We start from the raw sequence: 13,917 nt of genomic DNA on the forward strand, positions 1-13,917 counted from the left end.
TGTGTTAATATTTCACTATGTTTTGTACAAATACCAAATAAAATGTAAAAGTTACATGGTATAACTTCTGTTACACAATGGAAATTAACAACAAAAAAACGTTAAATATATAGATAGACAGGTTTATGTTAGTAGAGAGACATAATTGATAAGAAAGTCACTTTGCATTCATTAATAAATAACCATGATTTTTATTGAATCACAAATAACTTAAGACTAGTACAGTGATCTTCAGAATCAGTTCCCCAAGCTCCGGAGAGAACATTGATGATAAACTTCACACACCTGCTCTGATGCAAAAGAGACTGTACACAAAATACTCCTTTCCAAGTAGTTACAAATTGGCTAGAAAAGTCATCAAAATGTTGCAAGGTAATCAAGTATTTACACTGTTATGTTACATATATATTTTTTTTTACATAGCAAAGAAGGCTACACATTCATTGAGTTTTAAGAACATGTGAATTCAACAGCGACTCCATTCATTTCACCATCCAAACTGCTCAAAGCGAGCAGGTTTTTCACAGGTGGACAGACTGACAAACACATACATATCCGTTTTTTTTGTGCTTGCATTTACTATGACAAGAGACCCCCTCCAAATGTACAGACACAACTTTGATTAGATTTTTTAATTAACAAAGACTGTACCAGCTCCCCAAATATTATTCACAAAATCTGTTCACTTGCTGTACATCTCTTGGCAGTGCTGAAAAACCTTAAAGAACTGACCTTATAAGGCTTGGCTTCAATTTTGAGTTCAAAATGAATGTTGCATAGGATTGATGACTAAGAACACTCAAACATTGAAAGATAATGGAAGCGATGCTGGAAACAAATAACCTATAGGACCAAAAAACACACTTGCCGTCCTAGGATGAAGGTTTGGAGGAACAGGGAAAACATACACATTTCTGAAGCCAAGAAAAAATCTATTATATTTTGACATGAAGCCATAACCATTTAAAATCTTTAACTTCTCCCATTTTATACTCTCTCATTTGTACCTTTACACATGATCTCAAGTAAAATGACTTTAACAAAGCAGCATATACACATTGTTACATATTCACTCAACATGTTGTCATGACAATAATAATCATTACACATCACATAATCAAAACAGACAACAAGCATGGCAAAGGCGCAAAGGGGTGTATAGAAGGTAGATGAGGTATAGAGATTCAAACAATTCCTTAATAATCGTTCCCCCATATTCATTACATATCCATTACAAAATTATGTTTACTTTGAGCACCAACCAAATGTACTTTTCTATCTCACAGGTTGTCCTTAGTAAGTTATATCCAAACTTTTACAAACATCTCAGCATTGGGAGTAATACAATTAATTACATGTTATCAAAGCCCAAGTCGCTTCCCCTATTCAAGCCCTAATAACCTCTTAATAACATGGCATTGGTGTTTGATATGACAATAGTCGACACTGCTCTTCAAGCCCACCTGCCTTGGCACGACGCAAAGAGAGTGTCGACTTAAAGCCCTGTAAGTTTACAGCCAAAAAGACCAAATAAAAAAGTAGCTAATGCACATAGTCTGTTACAAAAAAAGTAAGGCATCCTTTTTTAAGTTCAGTCCAGCACCAAAGTATAGACTTTCATCTGGAGAAGAAGCTTATGCTACGGCGACCCGTTTGGGACAAAAGGAGTCACATGTAGGGGCAGGTGAATGGTGATGGGTGTGTGTCACTGGGGGCACAAGAAGGCATTGGGAACCAGTGAATTTGGTCTCTGTGAAGATGACGAAGATGAGACCTCCAGCACCATGCTCCAGAGGAGAGGGCCTGTAGCACAATCTGTAGCCCAGTTTGGAGCACTGCAGCTGGGGAAGAGCCGTGAGGAGCCTGGGTTGCTGATGTGGTGGGTTTGGCTCAAAGATGCAGTCTCTTTGTTTGCTTAAATCAGGAGGCCATGGTACTGATGCTGATAAGGAAGATGGCGAAGATGATGAAGATGATGCTCCATACACAGTGTCAAATTCTGGTTTATGTCTGTTGTTTGTCTAAATGGTACATGAGGATTGGCTGTAGGAGAGTGGTTGGCCATGACGGTGCAAAAATAGAAGAGTGCAGCAGCAGCTTTCTGTTTCACTCCTTTTTTTGTTCAGTTCTTCTTCTCTTGTTTTGGGTTACCAGCACCCATAGTGTTCTTGATATGACAATTAAAGTGGCTTGATTTTTGTGGTGTGAGCTTGAAAAACTAATTCAAAAGAAATATTGTATTGACTGAACATAAAAACGTTAACTAAATGTATTTTTGTCTTCTTGGGAAAGATGAGGAGTCGGATCACAATGTTGACTCCAGTGATGAGTCCAGGATGTCGTGTTGGTGACTGTTGCTATTAGAGTCACTGTCGTATCTCTGAGGGCTGGAGGAAGTGGCTGCTTCCTTCAGCCTCATTAGCATATTCATCTGAGGACGGAGATGCAGGGGTCAAAGGTTAGCGTTGAGTGTGACTGTGTGTGTCTGTGTTGTCTCATGGATCTGCAGTGCCTGCTCGTGTGTGTTATGTGTACACTTGACCTGTTTTGAGCATTCGGGTGTGTGTGCGCACGCGTGTTGTCTCACCAGTGGGTCTGCGTCACTGTCGCTCTGCGGCGGCTCCTTCCTGATGCCCTCCCTGGGGGCGGAGTAACCGTCGAAGCCCACGTCTTCTGGGCGGAGCTGCAGCAGCGGGGGCCAATCAGCAGGTGTGGGCGTGGCTGACCAGGGGTAGCTGTCAATCACCCAGCGTGCAGGGTCCTCCCACGCTGACCTACGGCCGTACAGCTACAGAGAGGGAGACGGATGGAGGGGAGAGAGCATTGTAAGTATCAATGTAGAGGTATGATAATAATATGAAAACACACTGAGTACCATACATAATGCGAGTGTGCATTTAATTTAATTTTTGTGACTGATATGTTTGAGTGTGCCTGTGTGAATGCACATGCATGTGTTGTACGTGTGTGTGCGTGTGTTGTATGCCTTTGTGTGTGTACAGTCGTGGTCAAAAGTTTTCACAAAGTCTGCTGCCTCAGTTTTGATAATGGCAATTTGCATATACTCCAGAATGTCATGAAGAGTGATCAGATGAATTGCAATTAATTGCAAAGTCCCTATTTGCCATGAAAATGAATTTAATCCCCAAAAAACATTTCCAATGCATTTCAGCCCTGCCACAAAAGGACCAGTTGCCATCATGTCAGTGATTCTCTCGTTAATACAGGTGAGAGTGTTGACGAGGACAAGGCTGGAGATCACTCTGTCATGCTGATTGAGTTACATACGATTGAATAACAGACACCAGGTGGAAGCTTTAAAAGGAGGGTGGTGCTTGAAATCATTGTTCTTCCTCTGTTAACCATGGTTACCTGCAAGGAAACACGTGCCGTCATCATTGCTTTGCACAAAAAGGGCTTCACAGGCAAGGATATTGCTGCTAGTAAGATTGCACCTAAATCAACCATTTATCGGATCATCAAGAACTTCAAGGAGAGCGGTTCAATTGTTGTGAAGAAGGCGTCAGGGCGCCCAAGAAAGTCCAGTAAGCGCCAGGACCGTCTCCTAAAGTTGATTCAGCTGCGGGATCGGGGCACCACCAGTGCAGAGCTTACTCAGGAATGGCAGCAGGCAGGTGTGAGTGCATCTGCACGCACAGTGAGGCAAAGACTTTTGGAGGATGGCCTGGTGTCAAGAAGGTCAGCAAAGAAGCCACTTCTCTCCAGGAAAAACATCAGGGACAGACTGATATTCTGCAAAAGGTACACGGATTGGACTGCTGAGGACTGGGGTAAAGTCATTTTCTCTGATGAATCCCCTTTCCGATTGTTTGGGGCATCCAGAAAACACCTTGTCCGGAGAAGACAAGGTGAGCACTACCATCAGTCCTGTGTCATGCCAACAGTAAAGCATCCTGAGACCATTCATGTGTGGGGTTGCTTCTCAGCCAAGGGAGTGGGCTCACTCACAATTTTGCCTAAGAACACAGCCATGAATAAAGAATGGTACCAACACATCCTCCGAGAGCAACTTCTCCCAACCATCCAAGAACAGTTTGGTGATGACCAATGCCTTTTCCAGCATGATGGAGCACCTTGCTATAAGGCAAAAGTGATAACTAAGTGGCTCGGGGAACAAAACATCGACATTTTGGGTCCATGACCAGGAAACTCCCCAGACCTTAATCCCATTGAGAACTTGTGGTCAATCCTCAAGAGGCGGCTGGACAAACAAAACCCCACAAATTCTGACAAACTCCAAGCATTGATTATGCAAGAATGGGCTGCCATCAGTCAGGATGTGGCCCAGAAGTTAATTGACAGCATGCCAGGGTGGATTGCAGAGGTCTTGAAAAAGAAGGGTCAACACTGCAAATATTGACTCTTTGCATAAACTTCATGTAATTGTCAATAAAAGCCTTTGACACTTATGGAATGCTTGTAATTATACTTTAGTATACCATAGTAACATCTGACAAAAATATCTCATAACACTGAAGCAGCAAACTTTGTGAAGACCAATACTTGTGTCATTCTCAAAACTTTTGACCACGACTGTATAGCCTACCTGCAGTCCCTCTCTGATTGCCTCCAGCATGTAGGGGATGATGGAGTAGTTCCAGAGGTCAGTGAACCACACCCTGGAGCCAGCCACGTCCATGGGACATGACAGGAAGAGGCGTGGCCCTGGGGAGGCAAAGGTCAAACGTCAGATGGATGTTAAATAGTGCCACTGTGCCTTTTCTTTCAATCCTCTTTTGGAAAATGAGCTTATAGCCAGATGAGGTTATGAATATTGAGAATATTGTGACACAAAGCACAATAACATGCAAAAAACACATTATACTCAGACCACAAAATGTGCCTAATGTCATGATTAGTCCACATCCCACCCCATCGGTTTTGTAAATCCAGCTATATGCCTTAAACCCCAAATTAATGGAGAAGATAAGCACCACAAATTTCAAAATTACTTGGTGCTTATCTTTTCCATTCATTTTGGATTGGGCCATATAGCTGGTTTATGACGTCATTGTGTTTTCTACCCACCGATGGTAACGTCAGAGGAGCTGTGTGCCTCTAGGAAGTGGTTGAGGTGGTGCCAGACGCGAGGGATCCAGTCGATGATCTTGACCAGCTCCAGGGTGCGCTTACGGCTGCTGATCTCCGTCTCGATCAGTTTCCTCCTCAGGTAGCGACCCAGGAAGCCCTTCACCGGCTCCAAGTGATTGGCACACAGCACCCATCTGATCACATATGCAAACGAGAGAGAGGAGGAGTTAATAGGTTAGTACTCATTCATGAATACAGCCAATAAAGACACTCCATCTTTCCATTCTGAAGGAATGGAGAGAGTGTAATGGATTGCTGCCCAATCTGTTGCTGCCACCTAGTGATGAATCATGCAAAGTGCATTTCAAATTCAAACATTTTACTGTTTCATTTCAGTTACTATTGATCTTCAACTGGTATATCTAGTATTATTATGGCTGTTGAGTTAGCCTACCTGAAGTTGTGGTGGAGTTGTAGGTTGGGGGCAGAGGATGTGGCCTGGCTCATAGTACCGATGATGTAGGGGCTGGGGACAGAGAGAACACACAGAAAATCAACACATTTACAATAAACACAATTGCGTGTATGTGTGTGTGTGTGTGTGCATGTGTGTGCACTCACCAACATTGGTATTTGCAGTTGAACACTCCGTTGAAGATTTCGCCCAGTGAGGAGACGTGGTGCATGTTATCCAGTATGACCACTAGAGGACTCTCTGCCTCTGGTCTGTCACTGCTGCACTGCTCAGACAGGCCTGTCAGGTACTGACGCAACTCCTAGAGAGAGAGAGAGAGAGAGAGCGAGAGAGCGAGAGAGCGAGAGAGCGAGAGAGAGAGAGAGAGAGAGAGAGAGAGAGAGAGAGCGAGAGAGAGAGAGCGAGAGAGAGAGAGAGCGAGAGAGAGACAGACAGACAGACAGACAGACAGACAGACAGACAGACAGACAGACAGACAGACAGGAGGTTTATACATCAAGTCTTTTTTCAATGCACAAAAACCTTTTTGAGTTGCTTTAACATAAGACACTATTTTGAGTTCTGCCTCCAAGATACATGTCTAATATAACAGAAAAAAAGGCGAATTAATCGTCACATCACACAATATATCGTCTCGCCAGTTGGTGCCCTATGCTTCGGTGAGGTGCTTCAGGGGCATAGCTACGTACCTTGCTAGACTTGTGGTCCACGTTAAAGGTGACGACGGAATGAGGGGTCAGGGGTCGGCCCTCCTGCAGGAGCAGGTGTCTTGCCAGATGATTCGCCAGGTGTGTTTTACCGGTGCCGCTGGGGCCAGAGAGAATGACACGGCGGTGCTCCCTCAGCAGAGACACGTAGCGCTGCAGCATGGGCTTAGGGATCAGAGTGTCAAACACCAGGCAGTCCACACTCCCACTGCTCACACCTAGAGAGGGAGAGAGAGGCAGAGAGAGGGAGGGAGAGAGAGAGAGACATTCTTACACAGAGAACACATGTACGCTATACACACCAGATTGTAGGGAGAGATAAACACATTTAGAGAAACACACACACTCATACCTTTGAGCCTGATGTTGATGGTGTCGCTGTCTCCAACCAGGTAGCCGCATGGCAGCAGCTCGGGGGTGTGAGCGGTGCTGGTGTTGCTATGGCGATGCACATCCCCAATGTTGTATCCCTCCACACTGTCACAGGTCAGCCCAAGCTGGCTCACTGGGTCCACATGGGTGATGTACTCCTACAAAAGCATGAGCGAAAAGGTCAAGGGTTAGGTGATATGCAACTCAACTATGAAGTTCTTATTTTGATGTTGGAAAGATAAATAAAATTAACGAAACCTTTATTCACAAATTAAGTGATTCATTCAATGTGTTTACCTTAAAGAGGCGGCGGACCACCCCATCCAAGACGTCCCACTTAGTTTTACCACTCACACCGATACAGCCAATCAGGAAGTGGCGAGGCCTGACCTCCTGGGAGAGGTCCTCATCCAGACTGACCACTATCTTCACGTGTCGTCCCTCTTTCCTCATTACTCCATCTCCCACTGTATCATCCAACAACATGTCTGAGAGGAGAGAGGAAGAGGAGAGTGAGACTCATACATACACCCATCCACAAAAATACACAATCAGGCACACACACTCTCAAAGGCAATCATATCCAAACACAAATACAGATGTACACACACTTAAAACACATGCTCACACATATACCCAACCATACAGATACCATATCAAAACACGCTGTTCTCACCCAGGCTGGTGGACTCAGTGAGGTTGATGCTGTGCTGGGACAGGCCAGGCCCTGGGGTAGGGGTGTGTGTATGATGAGAGGGCGAGGACGAGATGGAGGCCTGGGAGGGGGCTCTGCTGCCCCCTGTACTCTCCAGCTTCAGACGGTCATTCTCTGCTTTCAATTTCTCTATCTCCCCCTGAGAGAAAACACAGGAAGACATAGCAACAGTCGGTCAACAGAACAGTGTGTGTGTGTGTGTGTGTGTGTGTGTGTGTGTACGCGCGTACGTTTCACCGTGTGTGTGTGTGTTACCTGCATGTGGTTCATGGCCTCTCTGAGCTGGTCCAGTTGATGGGCCGAGCTGAGAGCCTCAAGGCGGATGTCGGTCAGCTTCATCTCCTTCTCCCTGAGCTCGCTGCGGAGCTGCATCACTGTCTCTGCCTCACCGTCCAGACAGTCCGACAGCCTACACACAGATGCTCATTGATATAACTTGTACATTTTCTCTCTCTCACACACACACACGCGCGCACGTACGCACACACGCACACACAAACACCACACCGTATACGTACAGTGAGTTGGAGTGTGAGTTCCTAAACATGTGGCTGGAGGTTGTGGATCCATTGTGTGGGAGTTTGGGGGAGGAGGGTAGGGAGAAGTCTGTCATCTCCTCTATGTCAGAGTGGGACGAGGCAGACTTAGGAGATTTCTTCTTACTGAACGCCTGCTTGAAGGAGCTCCGCAACTGCAGGGGGAGAGAGACAGAGAGGAGAGGAGGGTGAGTGTATGTGTGTGTGAGAGAGAAGTGTGAGGATACACTCCCAAAACAGACGGGGAGCAAGGGAAAGCAGGAGGAAAGCGGAGGAAGGCAGCTGTGAGGGAGTGCCTGAGTAAGCGAGAAATAGATCAAGAAAAGAGAGAAGAAGGGAAAGAGAAGCAAGGGGAAAGGACTAGTGCTATAAGGAGGCCGTGACTTGAGCTTATGCTCTAAACACAAACACTAAGAGGTGTCAGTGTGAATGAGTGTCAGGTGGTTATTGTCAGGTGGTTGTGTGTGGTTACAGACATCCAGTCCACTAACCTCACCTACTGTGTGTGTATAACTGTATAATGCTCTGTAGACTAGAGAAATAACTACACTGCAGTGAATAGGACTAGAAAAGAGCACCCAAGGCTGTCGCGGAGACTATCAGTTTCATGTACCTTGAATTTACAGCTAGAATGGTATAGTATGTTTGCTACACGATTACTATGAAATGATTGCATTATAATTGAGCCTTGTATGAAGTTTGTTTCAGAGCAGACTCAAAGTCACATCAGGAAAGGAATCAGCATAAAGAGAAGAAACCAGAGGGATGATTGAGGACAGGAGAGGAAGGAGAGGGAGTGTGTTAGTAACCTACAGAGTGCTGAGGTTAATGTTAGCTTTAGGTTAAGCTGCCTTTAGTTTTTTGGGTTTTTCATCCACTCTTACCTCATAGACCTGCCACATGAAGCGATAGCACAGAGGAAGACAGAGAGAGAGAGAGACACAAAACAGCACAGGTTCAGTGGGGAGTGTGTGAGTGTGTTAGTGGTAGGGACATAGCCAGCGTACAGTGGAGGCTGCAGAAAGTGGACTGTGGTATGTGGCTGTTCTGCACCGTAAGATACTGAGGCCATTTGCTTCAACCTACACTCGTGCAGACTGATGTCCTTCTAATAGGGAGCTCATTTACAGTCCACTGCCCTTTTTACCATGATACCTCACAGACAGCCCACATACACCCTACATACCTTACCCTACCACATATGGCTTATCCAATCCGCATATTATCAAAGGACCACCTATTGTCTGTGCAAAAAGCATGTGAGAACCATGGGCTCTCTGAGAATAGCTTATTATCACTAGATCTTAAACATGTAACGTGACTTTCGCTTGTTGAAACTTTATATAGACAGTACACCTTCTCACAAAGTCCTTGGATCGGGACAGGAGTATTCTATGATAAATCTATAGAGCTACAAATATAGACATTCAAAGCTAAAGCCAGCTTATACAGGGTCACTTCAATGTTATTATATCTATGGGCCAGAGGATAGGAATACAAATCACTAGGGTCTAGACAGGTTCAATAGCAGCCAATACCATAAAGCAATTAGAGTAGGGCTCAATTCCATTTCAAATCCTGTTGGAAACCAAATGCAGTTGTCTCGCCCTGACCTATAGAACTCTAGTTAGTTTGGTCAGGGTGTGCCTGTTTAGTTCTAGGTTGTTGTATATCTATGGTTAGAGTCTAGTGGTTCTACGTCTATGTTTGGCCGGGTATGATTCCCAATCAGAGGCAGCTGTTGCTCGTTGTCTCTGATTGGGGATCATACTTAGGCAGCCAGTTTTCCTGCCTGGGTTGTGGGATCTTGTTCATACTCTTGTTTTGCTTGTACGTGTTTTAGCCATAGTGAGTGTCACGTCACGTTGCCTTTTGTTGTTTTTGTCGAGTGTTTATCCAGTTTAATAAACATGTTCGCATACCACGCTGCACCTTGGTCTGACCCGTCTCTCAACGTCTGTGACAGCAATACCATTCCTGAAATGTTATTGGAATTGAGCCCAAGTCTGGAGGATCAACTAGGAGATAGATTTGCTACAGACACTACAGCAGTGAAACACCGGGTATGACAGCTTATCAAGATACTGTAGATGTAGGCAACAAAATAGAGTTCAATAGTATCTTCAGAGTGTCTCAAGCGTAGCTGTTTCCATCTAGCATCTCTGAAGCGGTACACATACAATTACTTGACACAAAAGCTTTCAGGTTGATCACTATTTTGTTGCCTACAGATAACAACATCAAGGCACACAGTCTAAAAGCATCAATAGTAACCTAAGCACAAATAGGATGCATACATCATCCTCTTCAACCTGTCCTCCTGTGCAAGACACAATCTGTCAGCAACAAGGAGCAAGAGGGAACACAACAAGAAATGGAACAACGTTAACTTCCTGAATCAACAGGAAATGGAAAATATTAGAATATGTTCTACGTTTCTCTATTTCACAAAACCTCTACAACTTGTAGATCTAGGTAACATACCAAATTACACACTATTCCCTATACAGTACACTACTTTTGAACAGTAACGGAGTCTACAAGGAAAGCTAATTGCATTGCATTCACCTTGGCCCCTGTGCAAGATGCCTGAGAAAGAGACCCCAGAGTGTGAGTTACAAACACATAAATACACAAATACATACAGTACCAGTCAAAAGTTTGGACACACCTACTCATTCAAGGGTTTTTCTTAATATTTTTTTTTTTTTTACATTGTAGAATAATCGCGAAGACATCAAAACTATGAAATAACACATATGGAATCATGTAGTAACCAAAAAGGTCTTAAACAAATGAAAATATATTTTATACTTCAAATAGCCAGCCTTTGCCTTGATGACAGCTTTGCACACTCTTGGCATTCTCTCAATCAGCTTCACCTGGAATGCTTTTCCAACAGACTTGAAGGAGTTTCCACATATGCTGAGCACTTGTTGGCTGCTTTTCCTTCACTCTGCCATCCGACTCATCCCAAACCATCTCAATTGGGTTGAGGTTGGGGGATTGTGAAGGCCAGTTCATCTGATGCAGCACTCCATCACTCTCCTTCTTGTTAAAATAGCCCTTACACAGCCTGAGGGTGTGTTGAGTCATTGTCCTGTTGAAAAACAAATGATAGTCCCACTAAGCCCAAACCAGATGGGATGGCATATGGCTGCAGAATGCTGTGGTAGCCATGCTGGTTAAGTGTGCCTTGAATTCTAAATAAATCACAGACAGTGTCACCAGCAAAGCACCCCCAAACCATAACACCTCCTCCTCCATGCTTTACGGTGGGAACTACACATGCGGAGATCATATGTTCACCCACACCGCGTCTCACAGTCCCCTCTGAACTGTTGATGTTGAGATGTGTCTGTTACTTGAACTCTGTGAAGCATTTATTTGGGCTGCAATTTCTGAGGCTGGTAACTCTAATGAACTTATCCTCTGCAGTAGAGGCAACTCTGGGTCTTCCATTCCTGTGGCGGTCCTCATGTGAGCCAGTTTTATCATAGCACTTGATGTTTTTTGCGACTGCACTTGAAGAAACTTTCAAAGTTCTTGAAATTTTCCGGATTGACTGACCTTCATGCCTTAAAGTAATGATGGACTGTCGTTTCTCTTTGCTTATTTGAGCTGTTCTTGCCATAATATGGACTTGGTCTTTTACCAAATAGGGCTATCTTCTGTATACCCACCCCCCGTACCTTGTCACAACACAACTGAATGGCTCAAACGCATTAAGAAGGAAAGAAATTCCACAAATTAACTTTTAACATGGCACACCTGTTAATTGAAATGCATCCCAGGTGACTACCTCATGAAGCTGGTTGAGAGAATGCCAAGAGTGTGCAAAGCTGTCATCAAGGCAAAGGCTGGCTATTTGAAGAATCTTTTGAAGAAATATAACATATATTTTGATTTGTTCAGCACTTTTTTGGTTACTACATGATTCCGTATGTGTTATTTAATAGTTTTGATGTCTTCACTATTATTCTACAATGTAAACATTTGTAAAAAAAAAAAAAATAACTTGAATGAGTAGGTGTGTCCAAACTTTTGACTGGTACTGTGTATACAGAGAGATGAAACTAGTGAGACAGAGACAAACCTACATACCAGTTGTTAGATTTAATTTGGAGTAAGATATGTTTGTGTGTATTGTTTGTTGTGTGTGTTAGTGAGTGATCATGATCATACTCAGTTCCAGTGTGTGTGTGTGTGTGTGTGTGTGTGTGTGTAATATGTATGTGTGAGTATGCGCTTGAATGCGTGTGCATGTCTACGAATGTACATACCCAGTTCTTCTTGTTCTTCTTCTTGTTCTTAGCGTCGGCGTCCATGTTGGATCCCACACTGGAGTGGCTGGTTGCACTGGCAATGCTGCTGACGCTGTCTGACGAGTGCTGTCTCCTCATCCGTAGGTCTGGCTGCTGCTGCTGCTGGGGGCTGCCATTACTACCACCACCACCTGAGAAAGACCCTGAGAAAGAGGGGTTGAGAGACAGAAAAGAGAGAGAGAGAGAGAGAGAGAGAGACTTTTTTTAAAGACTCAGAAATAATACAGTATCACAGCATTGTGGGAAGTTTATAACTTCACCTTTTCCCTTGCCAGGTGTAAGCTTCAAGGTACAGTCAGCGATATGATGTAGATGCATAAAATGAACAGCATAGTGCAGGGTTCCCCAACTGGTGGGGCGCGGGTGATTTTATTTGGCCCCCCAAGTTTTCTGAGCAAGTTTGAGAGATAAAAGACTGTAAAAATACAGTACCAGCAAATCGCCTCCAAGTGATTTTCCTTTTGGAAATCTGTTCCAAACTATTCCCACGTCTAACAGAGCGATATAGTGATCGTATTCAAACGTAAGCTAGGTTTGAAAATATTATGTTTTAGTCAAATATTATATTACGGTCAATTACAGTCTACAAATTATTTGTAATTATGTTCCGGCCCCCTGACCCTCCGCTCAAGAAAGAATCGGCCTGAGGCGGAACGTAGTTGATGATCCCTGGCATAGTGGGTCAATTTCCGCAACAACTAAGAGCGTTGAAGTGCGAGGCTAAACTTCTCAGCTGTTTTGGTCCCGTAGAAGTCTTGCATCTCGCTCATCATAATACGCAAATTTATGTGGACACCTGCTCGTCGAACATCTCATCCCAAAATCATGGGCATTAATATGGAGTTGGTCCCCCCTTTGCTGCTATAACAGCCTCCACTCTTCTGGGAAGGCTTTCCACTAGATTTTGGAAAATTGCTGCGGGGACTTGCTTCCATTCGGCCACAAGAGCATTAGTGAGGTCGGCACTGATGTTGGGCGATTAGCAGTAGTGGAAAAAGTACCCAATTGTCATACTTGAGTAAAAGCAAAGATACCTTAATAGAAAATGACTCAACTAAAACTAAAATATTACTTGAGTAAAAGTCTAAAAGTATACTTAAATATCAAAAGTAAATGTAATTGCTAAAATATACTTAAGTATCATTTCAAATACCTTATATTAAGCTAACCAGATGCCGCCATTTTTATTTATTTAAGGAAAGCCAGGGGCACACTCCAACACTCAGACATAATTTACAAACAAACCCATTTCATTAAGCTCCCGATGAACAGTTCTTGTGCTGACATTGCTTCCAGAGGCAGTTTGGAACTCGGTAGTGAGTATTGCAACCGAGGACAGACGATTTTTACGCACTACGCGCTTCAGCACTCGACGGTCCCGTTCTGTGAGCTTGTGTGGCCTACCACTTTGCTGTTGAGCCGTTGTTGCTCCTAGACATTTCCACTTCTCAATAACAACACTTACGGTTGACCGGGGAAGCTTTAGCAGGGCAGAAAGTTTACGAACTGACTTGTTGGAAAGGTGGCATCCTATGACGGTGCCACGGTGAAAGACACTGAGCTCTTCAGTACAGACCATTCTACTGCCAATGTTTGTCTATGGAGATTGCATGGCTGTCTGCTCGATTTTATACACCTGTCAGCAACGGGTGTGGCTGAAATAGCCGAATCCACTAATTTGAAGGGGTGTCCACATACCTTTGTATATATAGTGTATCTGCGGTGCTGCTCGTGG

The 13,917-nt window shown here is 44.0% G+C and overlaps 1 pseudogene across 1 annotated transcript in view; it reads right to left on the reverse strand.

Moving 5' to 3' along the window:
• Positions 1-2,271: 2,271 nt before the first annotated feature.
• The window catches only part of LOC311111831 (neuron navigator 2-like), a 91,713-nt pseudogene continuing 80,067 nt past the window's right edge, over positions 2,272-13,917 (reverse strand). The window contains exons 24-37 of the transcript in view: positions 12,141-12,325; positions 10,155-10,193; positions 7,840-8,012; positions 7,577-7,730; positions 7,283-7,460; positions 6,904-7,094; positions 6,587-6,764; positions 6,217-6,452; positions 5,674-5,828; positions 5,507-5,578; positions 5,050-5,246; positions 4,568-4,686; positions 2,588-2,788; positions 2,272-2,431 (exon numbers count right to left, since the gene is read on the reverse strand). The product of the transcript in view is annotated as a neuron navigator 2-like (transcript). The remainder of the gene's footprint in view (positions 2,432-2,587; positions 2,789-4,567; positions 4,687-5,049; positions 5,247-5,506; positions 5,579-5,673; positions 5,829-6,216; positions 6,453-6,586; positions 6,765-6,903; positions 7,095-7,282; positions 7,461-7,576; positions 7,731-7,839; positions 8,013-10,154; positions 10,194-12,140; positions 12,326-13,917) is intronic.

Source organism: Coregonus lavaretus, assembly GCF_964263955.1.
Source record: "Coregonus lavaretus genome assembly, chromosome: 37".
Taxonomy (NCBI): Eukaryota; Metazoa; Chordata; class Actinopteri; order Salmoniformes; family Salmonidae; genus Coregonus; species Coregonus lavaretus.